Source organism: Aegilops tauschii, chromosome 4, assembly GCF_002575655.3.
Source record: "Aegilops tauschii subsp. strangulata cultivar AL8/78 chromosome 4, Aet v6.0, whole genome shotgun sequence".
In the NCBI taxonomy this organism is placed as follows: Eukaryota; Viridiplantae; Streptophyta; class Magnoliopsida; order Poales; family Poaceae; genus Aegilops; species Aegilops tauschii.
In genome coordinates, this window is record NC_053038.3 from 523,587,503 (window position 1) to 523,606,776 (window position 19,274).

The 19,274-nt window shown below is 50.2% G+C and overlaps 1 pseudogene; it reads right to left on the reverse strand.

Moving 5' to 3' along the window:
* Positions 1-10,877: 10,877 nt before the first annotated feature.
* LOC141022074 (uncharacterized) lies at positions 10,878-19,064 on the reverse strand (annotated as a pseudogene).
* Between the last annotated feature and the right edge of the window lie 210 nt (positions 19,065-19,274).

The following is a 19,274-nucleotide window of genomic DNA, read 5'->3' on the forward strand; positions in this document are numbered from 1 at the left end:
ATATCTGCATATGCTAGGCTCGTCAAGTTTAACCCGAGTATTCCGCCTATGCAAAACTGGCTTGCACCCGTTGTATGTGAACGTAGAGCTTATCACACCTGATCATCACGTGGTGTCTTGGCACGACGAACTGTCGCAACGGTGCATACTCAGGGAGAACACTTGTACCTTGAAATTTAGTGAGAGATCATCTTATAATGCTACCGCCGTACTAAGAAAAAATAAGATGCATAAAGGATAAACATCACATGCAATCAATATAAGTGATATGATATGGCCATCATCATCTTGTGCCTTTGATCTCCATCTCCAAAGCACTGTCATGATCACCATCGTCACCGGCTTGACACCTTGATCTCCATCGTAGCATCGTTGTCATCTCGCCAACTATTGCTTCTACGACTATCGCTACTGCTTAGTGATAAAGTAAAGCAATTACATGGCGATTGCATTTCATACAATAAAGCGACAACCATATGGCTCCTTCCAGTTGCCAATAACTGTTACAAAACATGATCATCTCATACAACAATTTATATATCATCACCTCTTGACCATATCACATCACAGCAAGCCCTACAAAAACAAGTTAGACGTCTTCTACTTTGTTGTTGCAAGTTTTACGTGGCTGCTACGGGCTTCTAGCAAGAACCGTTCTTACCTACGCATCAAAACCACAACGATTTTTCATCAAGTGTGTTGTTTTAACCTTCAACAAGGACCGGGCGTAGTCACACTCGATTCAACTAAAACTGGAGAAACAGACACCCACTAGCCACCTGTGTGCGAAGCACAGCGGTAGAACTAGTCTCATGAACGCGGTCATGTAATGTCGGTCTGGGCCGCTTCAACCAGCAATACCACCGAATCAAAGTATGACATGTTGGTAAGCAGTATGACTATTAACGCCCACAACTCTTTGTGTTCTACTCGTGCATATAACATCTACTCATAGACCTGGCTTGGATGCCACTGTTGGGGAAGGTAGTATTTCAAAAAAATTCCTACAATCACGCAAGATCTATCTAGGATAAGCATAGCAATGAGCGAGGAGAGTGTGTCCACGTACCCTCGTAGACTGAAAGCAGAAGCGTTTATCAACGCGGTTGATGTAGTCGTACGTCTTCACGATCCGATCGATCCTAGCACCGAACGTACGACACCTCCGTGTTCAGCACACGTTCAACTCGATGACATCCCTCGTACTCTTGATCCAAGTTGAGGATGAGGGAGAGTTGTGTCAGCACGACGGCATGGTGACGGTGATGATTAAGTTACCGGCGCAGGGCTTCGCCTAAGCACTGCAACGATATGACCGAGGTGTGTTTCTGTGGAGGGGGGCACCGCACACGGCTAAGAGAAACTTTGGTGTGTCTTTGGGGTGCCCCCCTCCCACGTATATAAAGGGGGGAGGGGGGAGGAGGCCGACCAGGGGGAGGAGGCCGACCAGGGGGAGGAGGCGCGCCATAGGGGGGCAATCCTACTCCAAGTAGGATTCGGCCCCCCCTTTCTTATTCCAACAAGGAGAAGGGGGAAGGAGAGGGAGGAGAGAAGGAAAGGGGGGCCGGCCCCCCTAGTCCAATTAGGTTTGGGCTAGGGAGCGCGCGCCACACCTTGGCCTGCCTCCTCTCTTCACCTTTAGGCCCATGAGGGCCAATGACCCCCCGGGGGGTTCCGGAAAATACCCGATACACCTCGGAACTATTTTGGTGTCCGAATATAGTCTTCCAATATATAAATCTTCATGTCTCGATCATTTCGAGACTCCTTTCATGTTCGTGATCTCATCCGGGACTCCGAACTACCTTCGGTACATCAAAACACATAAACTCATAATACCGATCGTCATCAAACGTTAAGCGTGCGGACCCTACGGGTTCGAGAGCTATGTGGACATGACCGAGACTCATCTCCAGTCAATAACCAATAGCGGAACCTGGATGCTCATATTGGCTCCCACATATTCTACGAAGATCTTTATCGGTCAAACCGCATAACAACATACGTTGTTCCCTTTGTCATCGGTATGTTACTTGCCCGAGATTCGATCGTCGGTATCATCATACCTAGTTCAACATCGTTACCGGCAAGTCTCCTTACTCGTTTCGTAATGCATCACCCCGCAACTAACTCTTTAGTCACATTGCTTGCAAGGCTTATAGTGATGTGCATTACCGAGAGGGCCCAGAGATACCTCTTCGACAATCGGAGTGACAAATCCTAATCTCGATCTATGCCAACTCAACAAACACCATCGGAGACACCTGTAGAGCATCTTTATAATTACCCAGTTATGTTGTGACGTTTGATAGCATACTAAGTGTTCCTCCGATATTCGGGAGTTGCATAACCTCATAGTCGTAGGAACATGTATAAGTCGTGAAGAAAGCAATAGCAATAAACTAAATGATCATAGTGCTAAGCTAACGGATGGGTCTTGTCCATAACATCATTCTCTAATGATGTGATCCCATTGATCAAATGACAACACATGTCTATGGCTAGGAAACTTAACCATCTTTGATTAACGAGCTAGTCTAGTAGAGGCATACTAGGGACACTCTGTTTGTCTATGTATTCACACATGTACTAAGTTTCCGGTTAATACAATTCTAGCATGAATAATAAACATTTATCATGATATAAGGAAATATAAATAACAACTTTATTATTGCCTATAGGGCATATTTCCTTCAAGCTTACCTCTTTCGAGCATCACTCGGGGGCTACGCACAGCCGCCCTCAGGGGTTACGCCCATTTGATCAACCCATTGATCACATCAGGAATATCTTTCTGACCATACATGCTCGGTCCGCCGAAAATCTATAAGGGTAATACTGTCCACTCGGACAATCGCCCAAATCATTACCTAAAGTCATCTTCAAGACTGCAAAAGGGTGAAAACGACGCTCCTCTACGGATACACTTGGCCCTTATTCTAGGCTCCAAGGCGTCAGTTTCACAAACTTGGACTCAGAGATGGCATGTGCTGGTGTTCCCCCGGGATAATGAGTGGCCTCTCTCCGGAGAGTCAGCCCACACACTAGCCTCGCCATCCGGGTTTCATGGCATGTCCACGTCAGACCACTAGTCTATCTCCTCCGGGAGACATACGAGTGCCACCAAGTTTTTCCTTGCAGTCAACATACCCCTATTAGTTGGGAAGCATGTCCACTCGGACATATACGCATTTCATGCAAAAGGGTGAAAACGAAGCTCCTCTACGGATACAGCTCTTACAAATACCCCTTTCATGCAAAAGCTAACGGTCAATGTAAGAAGTACTACTGGAATGAATACTCACCGGAGTGTCCAGCTTTTTTCTACAGTCGGCAGTTTCAAAGCCGAATTCATTCACTGTGCCGAGAGCATGAAGATCCACCTGCTTGACCGAGTTCCAGGCCGAATTTATTTAGCGTGCCGTGTGCACGAGGATTAGTTCGACTGATTCGGCTCCAGGCTGAGCTTATTTACCACGCCAAGTGCCTGAAGATCCATCTGATCGACTCAATTTCAGACTAAAAGATAATTACCATGTCGACCGCATGGAGGTTTACCAGGGGACTTAAACCCTCTGCCAGACTCATCTAGTCCGATAGAGGCTCGGGGACTACACCCAGTGGGTGCACTCAGCATGGCCCCACTGGAAGAGAGCTAAAAAGGAAACATTTTGCTCGAACAAAATTCCGAGTAATCTGTTACTCGATGCAAGACCAGTACAAGATCCTCAAGTACTGCTCGACTTCTGAGTCGAGGAGGAACAAGCTAGACCAATACCAGATCCTCAAGTATTACTCGACCTCCGAGTCGGAGAGGTACAAGTTCGATCAGTACCAGCTAAGAAGATTTTTAGTTCTCTCAGACCCCCGCCGACTGCCCACAGTCGACGGTGGTCTCGGTGACTACACCCAGTGGGTGCACTCAGCGTGCCCCCACTGGAGTAATCTCCACTCGGTACGGCCTGACCGGTTCGAGTGACGAACAATAAACAAACAAGTTCTAAGGCTCCCGTCGACTACCAAAAGAAATTGCTATAAGATGAGTTTAACGCTCCTCCGCGGACTTGGTTTGAGCCTTCTTCTAGGACTCAAAGCGTGAAACTCATAAGTTTGGATCTAGAACCGACTCGTATTGACGTTCCTCCGGGATAAGAATGGCATCTCTCCGAGAGAGCAATCCATGCGTCAATCTTGTTGCAAAGATTTAATGACACACCCATACTCTGATCACGAGTTAACCTCTTCGAGATATGAACGAATGTCACCAAATTGCTCCTCGCGGGCATTTACCCCAGATCAGTCGGGAAGCGCAGTGCTGGAATCCATTGAGATTTTGTTCAAACCTTGGTTGTCTTAAAGCATGATGACATGTACCGAGTATTTCTGTAATCACTCAGGCCACACCGTGTCTTTCACAAACTCGTTCTACAAAATCACAATCGATTCGGGGGCTAATGTTGGGGATACACATAACAGGTAGGCCCACGAAGGGTTGAAATATTATAAAGCATGGGGTCCACACAACATGTGGGTCAAGATAGACCTCATACAGTGTACTATCCACTCGGACATATCAACGTACCGTCCACTCGGAAGACAGTCAACCACTCGGTGGTATGGCTCACTCGGATATGCGAAGACCAAGCAGTCGGCAAGGCATTCGAAGCATTATTCTCATAGTGGAGGTTTCGTAGTGGGTTGACATTATGTCATTCATGCCCCTCTTTGTAACATAGGAGGTGAAGGGGGTGGCGCACTCTATATAAGCCACCCCCACCACTAGACTAGGCAGGATCTCATTCTTCTCCCTCTAATCTCTCGCCATTAGTCTCAGGACATAGCTCTGACATGGGGATCCGTTCCTCTCTCTCTTATTGTAATCATCTTCGAATACATACTCAGATAAAACAAAGCCTCTCCGGAGCACGAGATGTAGGTCTGTTATCTCCACCGCGAGAGGCCCGAACTCGCTAAAAGCACCGCGTCACCCATATGCATCTCGATAGATCATGCTCCTTTACCCTATCCCTTATTATTGTCGGAATCGTTCCCACGACACCGGCGTCGTGCTGAGCCACACGGGCGACACGCGAACCCACTCGCGGAGCTGTCCGGTCCTCATCGCGCCTGCTCTCCTCCAGAGCACATTGTGTCGCCGCCTCTAGCATGGCCTGGTAGGCCGCCTTCTCCTCTGGCTTGACCTCTGGGGCCGGCGGGGGATGCTGTGGTTGAGCTGCACGTGGCGGCGGCGCTCCTCCTTGTGCACCAACGCGAACCAGACCTCCCAGTTGGGAGAGTCCGCCATGTAGGCAGGGAGCCGCTGCTGCTCGGGCGTCAGGAGCTCGCGGTTCCAGTGCACCTCCTTGGCATGCGCCCGCGCCGACTGTGGCACCGCCGACACCGGGATGCGGTGCATGTCCAGATGCCAGCCGTGGGGCAGGTTGACATCTGGACAGGGCATCGGCTGGCGGTACTGTCGGTGCCACTGCGCATGGTGCACCGGGATGTACAACCGCTCCCTTTGCCGTGGCGGACCGCTGCGTCGAGGAGGCGCGCCGGACGAGCTGGCGCGAGGGTAGAGCTTCGCCTTGCTCTTGCCGAAAAACCCCAGGGCAAGCTAGGGTTTGCGGTCGTCGGCGAGGGAGCACGCGTGACCAGATGTGGAGGGAGAGAGGAAGTGGATGAGCCCCCCCGGCATGCTTGCATTGAAAAAGGACGGCGACTCGCGGCTTCTACCCACTTCCAAGCGGGTCAAGGAAGGTGGCCACGTTTAATACGACCGGGCGGTGGTTGGGCGGCAGACATGTTGGGCCGCGGAGGAGCGGAGAGCTCGAACCGGGCTGCCGGCCCAGCAGCTTAGGTGTATGGGTGTCAGGGACGGACTCTCTCACGTCGCCCCTTTCCTATAAAGAAAAAACTTCTAAACGAGAGGGCTGGTTGGCCCAAGCAAGAAGGGCCACCTATTCTTCTTCACCTCCATCCTGCCCCTCTTGCCTTCTCGTTTAGGGTTTTCTTCTTCGCTCATAAAACAGATCGGCTAGGAGAATCGAAGCGTAGGAGAGAGGGCCGCGGAGGAAGGGCGATGGCGACCAGGATGTCAAAGGAGGAGCTGGCGGCGTATCAGCCGAGGCCGGGGGTGCGCTGTGAGAAGGCGGCGGCGGAATTCTTGGCGAGGAGGAAGAAGGAGATGGAGTCAGAGCCCGAGGAGTCCCGCACCGACCTGAACGCGTACGAAGCAGGCCTCTACCGTGTTTTCTGGGAGCAGATGTTCGGCAAGGACGGCGGCTCCTACGAGGACATCAGTAAGTAGCCTCCGACCTAATTTCTTGCTGGCCGAAAGAACTTCTATACAACAATTAAACATTAGCTTTGTTCTAGTTTCTTGTGCTGGAAGCTTATCGCATTGAAAACTTTATATTGTAATACTTTTAGTGCTGTGTTGAACCTGGGTTTAGACCAGAAGACCTGTTTGAACTGCTGGTTTCATTTTAATAAAATGGAACCGGGGGGACTCCCCTTTGATCGGAAAAATAAATAGCTTTGTTCTACTATTCTGATGTTTGTACCTACCAAGTTTTGTTCTGTTCTAAACATCCTTTGAATCAAAACTTCAAAAGTAATTGCTGCAACATTAGTCAGAATGAACAGAATAATCAGTCAAGTAGGTACCTAGCTAGCTAGCTGCTGCAACACCTCGTGTTAATCTTGTAGCTGCCACCGTCCCATCGACATTCAAAATATACATTAACACCATGGGCGTGCTTGACCTTCTTGCTGTTGCTGTTGGTTTTGGTCTGGTAGTTGTTGGCTGTAAACCAAATCGTACACTTCGACCTTTTATCTCGCAATCTCCGACCTAATTGCTTGTTGATCGTGTGCAAGAAATTAAGAAGGAAGGATAAAGCTAAGTGAGACTAATTTCTTAAATCAATTTTTCAGCGATGATCCCTCCCATGGCTTTCACTGATCGCGGCTGCAAGTTTGCCGACCTTCAGTCCACTATACAGATTTTTTCCATCAAAGTCAAGGAGACAACAGGAGGGTTGAAGTGGCCGTTGGATGTCTACGGTATGGTCGCTGTCCGTGATGTGGTCGATCACAACCTAAATGTGATCTTCCATCGTGAGAGGGATAACTGCCAAATCATTACCACAGAGGTTTGTTTATATTTGTACTTCCATCCATGAATGCTATCTTTTTTACAAGAGGATCATTATGCGATTGTTTCTAAACTTAAAGTAATAACTTTTTTTCGTAGGCTCTATTAAGATGAAATAAACCAGCTGTTACACTGATTGTTAGGTATAACATTAACTTGTATAACCTTTTTGGCTTCATTAAGATGAAATACACATAATCCTAAGTCCATCAGCATTGAGTTGTTGTAATGTTTTCTACTTGTACGCCGAATTCATATGCTTTATGATGAAATACACATAATCTTCTTTCGCATTAGGTAACCTATTACTGTTTGTTTAGAATAGTTTCTTTCACCGTTCAGAGTTCTTGATGACTTAAGCATGTTTCCTGACCCAACTCTAAATTATTGGCTTTTGCCTCTCAGTCAAATTCTGCTCACCATATGTTACCTGTTGTGGCTGCTAGCTTCTCATTCAAGTCAATAGGTTTAAGTTCCACTTGATAAATGAGTTGTGTATCCATGGACAAACTCTATCAACCATAGACCAGTGACTAGTGACTACAATAATTATGATTGATGTCTTAGGAATTCCATGCTCTTTACATCTGCTCCTGGGATGGCAGACCATTAAACCATATTTGATTTATTTTTTTGCAATATTATTTTCTGTACTTGATAGTTTTTGTGTTCTCTTCTTATTTCTTACTTGAAAGTGTTTTTATCATTGCTTGTGTGACATCGGCTTTAAGATTTTCAGTATACACCTGAACAATATGGGTGTCTTCAAGATACTGTATTATTTTCTCCCATATTTATGCTATTCACCTGAAGCCATGCTTCTTAATATTTACCCCTTCTTTGGCATCAGTTAACTTATTATTGTTCGTTTAGATTTCCGTTGACACTTTAAGGTTCTTAAAGATTTAAGAACACTCTTGCTCCTGGTCAAATTCTGCTCATCATTGGTTACATTTTGTGTCTGCTAGGCTTCTCATTCAAGTTACTAGAATTAAGTTCCACCTTATAAATAACTTGTGTATCCATGGACTGACTCTATATCAAATAGATTTGTCACATTTCACTGTAGCCTACTAGCCTTCGAGTCTTATTATTTATGAATGAAACATTGTGATAATTTATTTACGAATTACATGTTTCATGCAGGATCCATATCTGGCACTAACAGGTCCTACCCGAGCTGTTGTGGTGTCTGTTCATCCTATATACTTTGATGTGGACCTTAAAGTGAAAGGTGACACAAAGTCTGAAGACAAAGATCTAAGCTTTCTAGCAGCCTGTTACAGCAGTAACGGCCCATGGGGATCCTGCTTGTTTGATCGTGCTTGGACCAGCAAGCTCAGCACTCTAAAGTTTACATTCGGCCACTTGGTTCACTCGGTGGAGGCCACAGTGAGTGTGAAACTCATTGTAGGGACGTGGCCCCATGGTTATCGAGGCGTCTTTACTGCAGAGACCTCCGGTATTCCCGGAAAGGCCATGTTGCTGCTGGATTCTTATGATGGCAAACTGCCCATGGATGTTGATGGTCGGGTCAAGCTTTCGCGTCGCGTTGTTTGCGTTGAGTATGTTCAGCCTTTGGATGAGCTTGGTAGGGCTAATCTAAGAGTTTCGGTGGAGGCAGTGTACATCAAAGGGAAGGATAATGATGAAAAGGTCAAAGGGAAGAAAGATAATGTGAAGTTTGGGGTTGATTTTTTGCCCAAGAAAAGGGGTAGAAGCCGGCAAATGATAGAAATTCTCTCGTGTGAGATGGAAGTAAATGTTGTGTGGTCTCTTATGTCGACCTTCAAGAGCAGCTATAAGAAGGCCATTGCAAGTCACCTGGAGAGTCTAAGTTTGATTTAGATGCTGGAGATTTAGTGGTTGTTGGAAGTTAGCTGTGAGAAGTAACTATCTGTTGGAAGTTATGTTTGTCATATCTATCTTATCATGTGGCATGTATATATGCACTTATTAACCTAGTAGTGTAGTGGCTGTTTAATTGATCCAGTTGGCAGCTCATTCTCTCTTTTTTTTTGTTTAATTGATCCAGTTGGCAGCTCATTCTCTTATCCCTATAGTAGTTAAATGTGTTGTACCGACTAAGCTGAACTATGTTGGAGTGGTAACTAAGGATGTTGTGTTTCTTATGTATCGTAGTGGTGGCATGTATGGACAGAATTAATTGATCCCCTCGGTATCTATCCATTATTTTACGGTTATCTTTGGAACGTTCCTTGTGGAGGAGGTCCCAGGGAACGCCCCCACGGCGGTTTCATGCAAATCACACGGTAGTATCATGTTGGTGCTGTGAGCATGGTGAAATGTTTCCATTGTATAGAAATGCTTGGACTAGAACTTGTATGCGGTAGTGGGAGGGGAGAGCTAATTGTGTAGTATTAGTGCTCTTAGTTCGGAAAATACACAGGAGCTCTCGGGTGCTCCGCACCCCTATACGAAAAATATTCGTAAAAAATTCTCAGAAAATCAAAAAAATCCAAAATTTCGGGATGTCAAACCTGGTTTCCCAATCTACTTCCGTGTGAAATTTCGTGAAAAAAATACCAAAAAACGTATCCGTGGCGAAGGAATTACTGCCCGGAAAAAAAATGTACTCAAACAGTGTTTTGCGATACATAAGAAATTTTTGTCTTTTTGCCGCGAATACGTTTCCTGGTATTTTTTCACCAAATTTCAGACGGAAGTACATCGGGAACCCGCGTTTGATATCCCAAAATCCCAGATTTTTTTTTCAAATTTCTCGGTATTTTTTTTCTGGTATTGTACGTATAGGGGTGCAGAGCACCCGAGAGCTCTAAATCCTCATCCCTCTTAGTTCATACTATAGTTTTACCATCACTCCTAGTTTATACTTGTTCGCCCTGGGATTGGCAACTTTGGCCTTGGTCCCTAGCCCGGGGGAAAGAGAGAAAAAGAGTTCCACGATTCCAAGTTCATATACAAAGCACATCGTGTGATGGTGCTTCCTAGGTCTTTGGTGGGCTAGTTACAAGAGACCATGCTAAGTGTTGTTATTAATAATGATGGGGCGTCCCATTTGTGTTAAGAAAAAAAGTTCATACACAAAGCCTTCATGGTTACGTGACATAAGGACTGTGGTTGTCAATCCTGCTATCTTATTTGGTTGATTCAAGATCAGGCCAGGCCAGGTCATTGCAGGTAGATGCTAGTTAGTTCATGTGCCCTTGGTGATGTAGACTTTGGCGATCACACCTAAGTTTAGCAATGACAAAAGGCTTCATGAGTTGTTAAGAATGCACTTCGCGTCAAGTTCCATATAGATGTGCACATTTCAGATTTTGCGGCAGTTTACAGGTAATATTTAGTCCATTTCCTTCATTAGTGTACGTACAACATACTGCCTCTCGTTTCCATTTTATCCCATATATGTTGTCTTATCTGCAGTTGTGCATCGCGTACAAAAGACAAAGAATATATCCCAAAACAACTCATAAAAAGGAAATAAACTGCTCATGCCGCCTCTGCTTCGACGCAACAGGTTCAGTGCACTATGTATAGGTAGAGCTAATGTATCATTGTATCCAACTCTGTCTTTTCGCATCATCTCCGCAGTTCATGGTTGCGACAATGAAACCGGACAATCTAAACAAACTCCACGCTCCTCAGACCACCCCCTACTTGCACCTGGACTAGAATCACCGTGAACACCGATAAATTATAAGGCGTTGTATCGACGAGCTGTGAGCCTTGGATGTTAATCCCGCGCTGCCATGTTCCTCCAGGCAGCAATGGGCTTCGGAAGGATGTGGAAGAGCAACTTCGGAAGGCTATCCAGTAGCAGGATCGGGAGAGGCAGAGTGAATGAGTCTGGTTTCAGGTTCCACTTGCTCCTCAGCCACACTGAAGGGATGCTGTTGTCCGAGTCCTGGAACTCCGGGGTGCTCCACCATTTCCTGACGGCGAGCAGGCCATCGCCATATGAAGGCACCAGCCTGACCGCTACAAGATCCTGCTGGCTCCTGTTCATGTCTGGTCGGCCTCAGCGCCAAGCCTTCCCCGTTCCTCGACAATAGGCCACAACCACTGTCCTTCCTCATCGTTGTCAGCTCAAGATCGGCCTTCTGGTGCCGCCTTATTCGATTTTCAACGTCATCAGTCTCCCAGCTGGCATCGCTAGTCGATACTAGCGTGTATACTGATTGTTGTGCGGCGATTTTCTTTTCGATGTTCTTAAAATTTTGTTTACAACTTGGTTGGTAACATTCATTCATACATAGATAAGGTACATTGAGTCAACATAGGCAGCGTAGTTCTAGGATATACAATAGTACAGTTTTTTTTGGAACATAGACGCTAGAAGCGTCCGGCTTTAACTTAATAAAGCCACCAGGCAGAATCCACACAAACAGTCTTACAAAACAAGAAAAACAAGTCCAGCGAGCACATGGCTCAAGATAAAACTAAGTAGCACACAACCACAAGCTCGGAAACACAAAAGCGGAGTATCAAGGCCAGAGCTAGCAGCACGAGGAGGATCATGAGGCAGCCATCGACCCGTGCCGCGCCTTCATCATGGATGTCTTGATCAGCTCCATGGCCTCGTTCATGCGCTCGATGTCACGCTTCTTCCTCAGTGGAGCCCAGACCTGAAGGAAAATATGGCATTTGAAGATAATATCAGCGGGGTGGGTCGGGAATTTGTGTTCCATCGTAATTTTGTTACGAACCGTCCAGAGGGACCAAAGAAGTGCCCCAACGCATCTCCAAACTATCCTAGCATTGGCCTCTCTTTGCGCCGTTAAGATAGATAGCAATTCGTGGCTAGACTGAGGGTTCCAATTTTGATTGAATGCGTCTCTCACTGCACTCCACGCAAATCTAGCAAGCACACAACCAAAGAAGACGTGGTTCGCGTTTTCCCCTAAACCGCAGGTGGTGCATGTGCCGTCCGCTGGCCCATTTCGTTTGGCAACGTTGTCCGACGTGGGTAAGCGGTTGCGAAACATTTGCCAAAAGAAGATCTTGATTTTGAGAGGAATGGCAGCCTTCCATAGCCCCCTAGCTATATCTAATGTAGGTCCCGAAGATAGCATGTCATATAAGGACTTGACCGAAAATCGCTTAGAAGCGGTCAACTTCCACGATATCGTGTCCGCCCCAGTGCTACGGTTCAGACCACCCAAGTCGACCGTCAAAGCGTCCCAGCTTGCAGCCTCCCTGGGCTCTAGATTCCTGATGAACGAAATGGCTGGAGGGTGGACGCGTAAAGCATCGGCCACGAAAATGTTAGTGTCCGTTGCCAGTTGGTACAATTCCGGATGGGATTGCCATAACGGCTCCTGACCCCACCAGTGGTCGAGCCAGAACCGTGTGGACTTGCCGTTGTTTACCCGGAACTGTGCACCAACTGAAAACGCCGGTCGTACCGCTTGGATCCCGTTCCAAAAGGCCGAACCGTTGGTTTTAGCCTTGAACAGATTCCCCTCCGGAAAATATTTGGCTCGAAGGATGTCTGCCCAGAGCCCCGACTCGTTTTGGGCAAGACGCCACCACCACTTAGTTAGCAACGCCACGTTCATGAGTTTAGAATTCGTGATACCTAGGCCGCCAAATTTTTTTGGCCTACACGCTGCTGCCCATTTTACTAAGTGATACTTGCGCTTGGTCCCGGCTCCTTCCCAAAAGAACCGGGAGCGAGGGGTATCGAGTCTTGTGTGAACCCCATCCGCTAGTAGGAACATCCCCATAGTGAAAATAGGGAGGGAAGATAAGCTCGAGTTGGTTAGGATTAGCCTCGCCGCCGAGGACATAAACCTACCCCTCCAAGGGCTCACTCGGTTAGCGACCTTCCCATAAAGCGGTTCCCATTCCGCTATGGTAGGTTTCTTGGTCGAAATCGGGAGGCCCAAGTATTTAATTGGAAAGCTCCCTAGCTTGCAATTAAGGAGATTCGCAACCCGCGAGCTAGCTAGAGCATCCATCCCAATGGTGATCACTTCGCTTTTCAGAAAGTTGATCTTAAGCCCTGATAAGATCTCGAACGCAAGCAAGAGTAGCTTGGTAGTTGCTAAGCTGTGGTCATCGGGTTCGAGTAAGAGCATCGTATCGTCAGCGTATTGCAAATGCGTGACCCCACCCGGAATCAGATGCGCAACGAGCCCTTTGATGTGGCCCGCTGCCCTTGCTTTATTAATCATGGCCGCCAAGGCATCCGCAACAAAGTTGAAGATAAGCGGGGAACTTGGGTCTCCCTGGCGGAGACCACGCTTGTTACGAAAGAACTTGCCCATTGTGCCGTTGATATTGACCACCGTGTGCCCACTACACACGAGGTGCATGATACGATTTACGAATCCTGCCTCAAACCCCTTTTTGAGGAGGACTTCTCGCACAAACTCCCAGTTCACGCGATCGTACGCTTTCTCGAAATCTAATTTGAGAAGCACTCCCTGTGCCTTGGTCCTTTTCAACTCGTGAACGATCTCTTGTAACGCAATTGGTCCCTCGAGAATGTTACGGTGTTTGAGGAAACCCGTTTGACTAGAGCTAATCACTCGTTGAGCGACCGGAGCCAAGCGCGATGCATACACTTTCGCACAAATTTTGAACGGGACGTTGATCAAGGTAATGGGTCTAAAAAGTTTGATATTGTCCGCCCCTTTGACCTTAGGAATAAGGCAAATGGCTCCGTAGTTCAGCCGGGAGAGATCCACCGTGCCTAAGGCGAAGCCATTGACAATATCGTAAAACAAGTGCTTAAGGCAGGGCCAAAATGTCTTAAAGAACTCCACCGGCCAACCGTCCGGCCCAGGCGCCGTGCTCGTTTTCATGCCGTGTAAGGCCTGGTCTATTTCCTCAGGAAGGAAAGTAAGGGCTAACCTATCGTTCTCTTCCTGCGAGACCCGCTCTGCGGTATCCCACAAATCACCGAAGGAGTAATGGTTTTTCAGCGACCGTCCCCAAAAGGCCTATGAAAAACTCGTAGATATGGGCCACAATTTGGTCCTGCGCCAACAGAACACCCTGTTCTGTTTGGAGATGCAGGATGGTGCATTTCCTTTTCCGCCCGTTCGCGTAGGCGTGGAAATATCCAGTGTTTGCGTCTCCTTTCGTGACCCATTTGACTCCGCCCCTGCGTCGCCAATATTCCTCTTCCGCGCGTAAAATCGCTGTCACTTGATCCTCTAAAGCGTACCTATGCGCCCACTCGGCCTCCGAGAAAGGTCGGCGATCAGCCTCCAAATCTAACAGCGAGATCGCCTCAACTATGCGCGCGCGCTCTTTCTTGGACTCGCTACCATGATTAGCGCCCCACCCGCGCAGGTAGGCACGCAGCTTGCTAGCAGCCGCGACCCAGCCCTCTGCTGGACCGCGTTGAGGTCCCAGATGAGCACAAATCACGCCCCAGCGCTCGACCACCATCTGGGCAAATCCCTCTGCTTCAAACCACGCCGTTTCGAAGTAAAACCGAGGGCTACGGCGAATGAGCTCCTCCCCTGAGGAGAAAATTAGCGGGACGTGGTCTGATCCGATGCGCGTCTCCGCCACGAGGGAGCACATGGGGAACAAGACCTCCCATTCCGGAGTAAAAAAACCCTATCTAACACGCTACGGACCGGCTGCATTTGCTTGTTAGTCCAGGTATATCTGGCACCAGTCCGTGCGGCCTCCCGCAATGCTGCTGCCGCAATGGCATTATTGAATAAGGACACCCTTGTCCAGTCAATACGGCCATTATTCTTATCCGCCCCCGAGCGAATTAAGTTAAAGTCTCCTCCTACCACCACAGGGAGGTTGATATCCCTTTTGGCCCCGACCAGGGTGGTAAGTTCTAGTAGGAACGCTGGCGATCTGGAGTGGTCAGCCGGCCCGTAGACACACACGACCACCCACGACCGGCCAGAAACACGGTGCTTAATAGTAGCAGATAAAAGGAACACACCAACATCCCAATGCAAAACCTCACAGACATCTTTATTACAACCCAAGAGAATGCCACCAGAGTGACCGACAGAGGGAACCCACTGCCACTCAAAACGTTGAAGAGGATCAAAAGCAAGCAAATCCCTGAAGGTAAAATCAGATTTAATCGTCTCTTGTAACGCAACCACGTCTATATGATCTTTGACAATGAATTCTCTGAGCTGCGTGCGTCGACCACCGTGGCCACAACCACGGATATTCCAGAACATGTAACGCATCTAAATCACCCTGTTACGTAGGCGCACACCTCTAGAGGTCACCGCCTTCGCCACTCTCTTCCTAGCCGTCGCTCGGCCATTAGAAGGAAGGACACCAGCATCCCTAGCTAGTGACACCTCGTCAGGCACTCTCTCAGCAACAACCTCTACTGGCACAATGGCTAACTCGCTGTTGTTAGCACAGCGTACAGCAGCGGCCGCCAGCGCAGCCTGCGCCTCTTCCCTAGCGCGCACAAGAGAAACGATCTCGGACTGCGCCCCACGAGTCTCCACCCCGCAGTCATCTAGAATGCTCACTAGTTGCTCATCCGAGAAGGCATTAAGAATGCGAAAAGAGGGCAAGGGGTTACCTGCGGCGTCCATGTTCTTGTCAGCGGTGCGAAGTTTGGCGCTTTCCAAGGAGGAGAGGTCGCCGAGCTTGGCCTTGGCCCGAACGCTCGGGGCGCGCTGCACCACCGGGATCGCCTTGGTGCGCCTGGCCTTGTTGATAGTCCCCGTCGTCCCCAGCGCTGCGCCCAACTCACCACCAAGGTCAGAGCTCTCTGCCTCCGCCACCACCATCGCCTGCTTGTTCGCCGGTTTCCTCCCCGCCGTCTTCTTCGGTTGCCTGCCCCCACTGTTGGAGCCCCGGCGCGGAGCAGGCGTATTGTCAGCTGGCTCGCTAACCACGCCACCGTAGTCCGCCCCCACAGTCACTGGTGAGGAAGAGGTTGGCAGAGAAGGAGGGACAGCAGAGGAAACCCCACCCGCGCCAGTCAAAGTCGCCGCCACCTAGGATGAGCCAAGGTTGGACCCGTACTCGTTGAAGGTAAGTTCCAGCGACCTGGCTAACGGGGGCCCGCTGACCGCGGTGTCCTGTGTCGCCACCCCCATGGCACCAATCTCGGCCGACAACGCACCCAGCTTGTCCCAAGTTTCCGTGTCAATGGAAGTGTCCTGAATGCTGTCGTCTTGGTCCTCTCCCTTGTCTGTCATCTTGGTATCCTGGTACTCCGCACCACGAGGGCCGCCCTCGCACCCTTGCGACTCCTTGCCTGGTTCGGCCCTGCCGTGCTTTTCGGTGCCCAGCGTCCGAGCGCCCGGATTCGCGACCTTGTCAGTGGGGTTGGCAGGGCCCGCTCCCAGCACGGCCCGCTCACCACCCCTTTTGGGCAGGGTCTCGCGCTCCACCTTGATTTGGTATCCCTCATGGTTGAACCATACCTCGACAACTCCATTGAGCTTCTCCGGGGCTTTGCACGCAAGCTTCATCCGAACAGGCCCCAACCTGATCAGAGAAAGTTCATCGACCACAATTGGCCTGCCCAGCATTCGGAACCCTTCCCTAATGCGATCTTCACGCCTATGTTTCTTTGGGATGCCATGGAGACGCACCCAAGTCTCCGGCATCACCATGGGTTGGACCTCCTCGTGTAACATGTCGCGCACCCGCGCAGTGATGTCATTGATGGACAGAAACAATTTGCCACTAGACTTCGCCATGTGTAACAGGTCTGCAGAAGGAAAGACCACCACGAAATCATCATCCCCCACTTGAGATACCTGCCAGTCCCAGTCGCCTGTCACCATGTGCTTCAATTCTTGCTTGAGAATCCGTAGGTTCAGTTTCCCCGGCTCCGCAGATAAGATGGCCGCGTTCTTGATGCGAGCATCTATGGGTGCTTCGGCCTCGTCCATGTCCTCGAACTCTAGGCAGAAAAAGCCTTCCCCAGAAATGGCGCTGCCCATGATTTGGAGGTGGAGTTGCCGGCCCCTTGTTGGGCAGTGTGCAGACGCATGCCCTTCTTCCTTGCAGAGTACACAGAGGGGCAAGAACTTGCACCGGGACTGGAAGTGGCCGGGGCGCCCGCACTTGAAGCACTCCACGTCCGCCGCCACTTCCACTGGGATGGGTTCCTTCACCGTACCCTTGGGAGCAGAGGGCAGTGCCACCGCCAGTGAAGCTGCCCTCGGCTTCATGGCCTTTGGGTCCCCGTGGCCCCCACCACCGCTGGGGAACGGCTCGGGCTTCCTCTCAAGCTCTCGACGCCGCTGCTGGACCTTCTTTTTCTTGCGCTCCTGCTGCTGGATCCACCACGGGGGAGGAGGACCCCAATCCCCCTCGCGCCCGCCCTGGTCGCGGGATCCGCCTCGCTCTTCTCTGGTCTCGCGTCCACCCGAGCGCGAGCGCATCACACACTTCGCCTTGTCACGAAGTTCCCGCTCCCTACGCCGCTCCGCCTCCGGATCTGAGACCTCCATCGGCCGCTTGTCCGCACGCCTGTCTCCCATCACCACCGCCGCGAAGGACTGGAGAAGGGGGGAGGAGGGGGGCAGATCTGGATCGAGCTAGCGGAGTGGGCAAAGCGCCGCACCTCGCGAGTGGTGGCTGGAAACCCTAAACGGGGATCCAGGCAGCCCCGCCTCACCCATATATATCCAGTTATCGGGCCAGAGTCGGGCCGCGGCGCGTTGGGCCGTTGTGAAGCATGAGGCTGCGGTGCCGCGGCCGACTCCAGGCCTAGTCCACTCGGCCCAGGCCCAGAAGCCGCTGCCAGCTCCACGCACGACGCCGACCCCGAAGGGGCCCCCACCAACGGCCCACCCGGCCCAACCCTAGGGCCTGGTGCCGAGCGCATCGGCTCGGGACCGCACGTCGCCCCCGCCGCCGCCACTGCCGTCGCCACGGGGGACGCCGGCAGGCGCGGCCAGTCCTCCCTGGACAGCTCCATCTGCGACTCCGTCAGGCTCGCCGCCGCCTTGGCTCGAATGCTCGCCGCTGCCCCCGACGAACCGCCAGCACCTGAGCCCGAGTCGAGCTCCCGCGGCGGCTGCCAGATGCGAGAAGCAATGGATCTGGAGCCACGGCCGCCCGGCGCGAAGCGACTCCCGCGCCCCGAGCACGAGGCCACCCCGCCGTGCTTCGCAGCCAAGGCCACGAAGTCGCCGAGCGACGGCCCTGCCGGCGCCGCGCACAGGCCTCGCTCCGGATCCAGCTCCCCGCCTTCGTCTTCCTCTTCCGAGTCCTCCGCCGCCAACGCCCAGAAGCGGTTGTGGCGACCTGCGGCCCCCACTGCCGGTGAGCCGGCGCGGCCCTCCCCGCCGCTCACCTGAAGCACGCTCGCGGTGCGCCGGACCCCGGTCCAGCCCGTCTTCCCCGCCACGGCTGGCTGCCACACCGCAGTCGCGTCGCCCACGCTGTCGCCCTTGCTGTCGCCCATCTTTTCCTCATACAATAGTACAGTAAGTGCAACGTTTCTATTTCCACTTAGAGCTGAGATCCTCGGCTGAGTTTGTTTCTGTATAGAGGGCTGGGGCCGCGCTTTATTTGCATGTTTCAAAGAAGTTTTGTATATGTTGAGAAAAGGCTCATGCGATTGGTTATCCCTTTGTTGGTCCATGTCTTCAGGAACGAGGGACATTTATGTATTGTCATTGTTTGTGTCGAGTCTTGCCTACAGGTAGCATTACGTCCAAGCTGACATCGCTAGTCGATATGCTTCTCGCTTTCCTTTTCTGACCTGGAGGTCGGTTAAGATTCAGAAGTCAGCACATATCGGAACCATGGTTCATGCATCATCGAAGAAAACAGGGGACGGTTTTAACTTTGATAGCCATCGCCATTTCGGCGCCATTGTCTGTCGGGTCACGCTTCGGAGTTGGCGCGAGGCCGTAATATCCTTGTATAACAGGCTCATGGACGGTGAAACCGTGCTCGGCGGCAGTTTCAGGAATGGATCCAAGGAGGCATTTTTGGCAGGCCGGCACAGTTTCAGGAATGGGTCCAAGGTGGGATAAGTTGTATGTCACAAAATTTATATTGTTGAATTCATATTTGAAAGAGGTTTTCAAAGATATCATTTTTATGTTATATAACTTATTTTTTGATAGTGAAATTAAATGTCAGAGTTTAACCCAAAATACAAGGGAGATTCATAAACCAGGCGGAGGTAGTAAATGTTATATTGTAG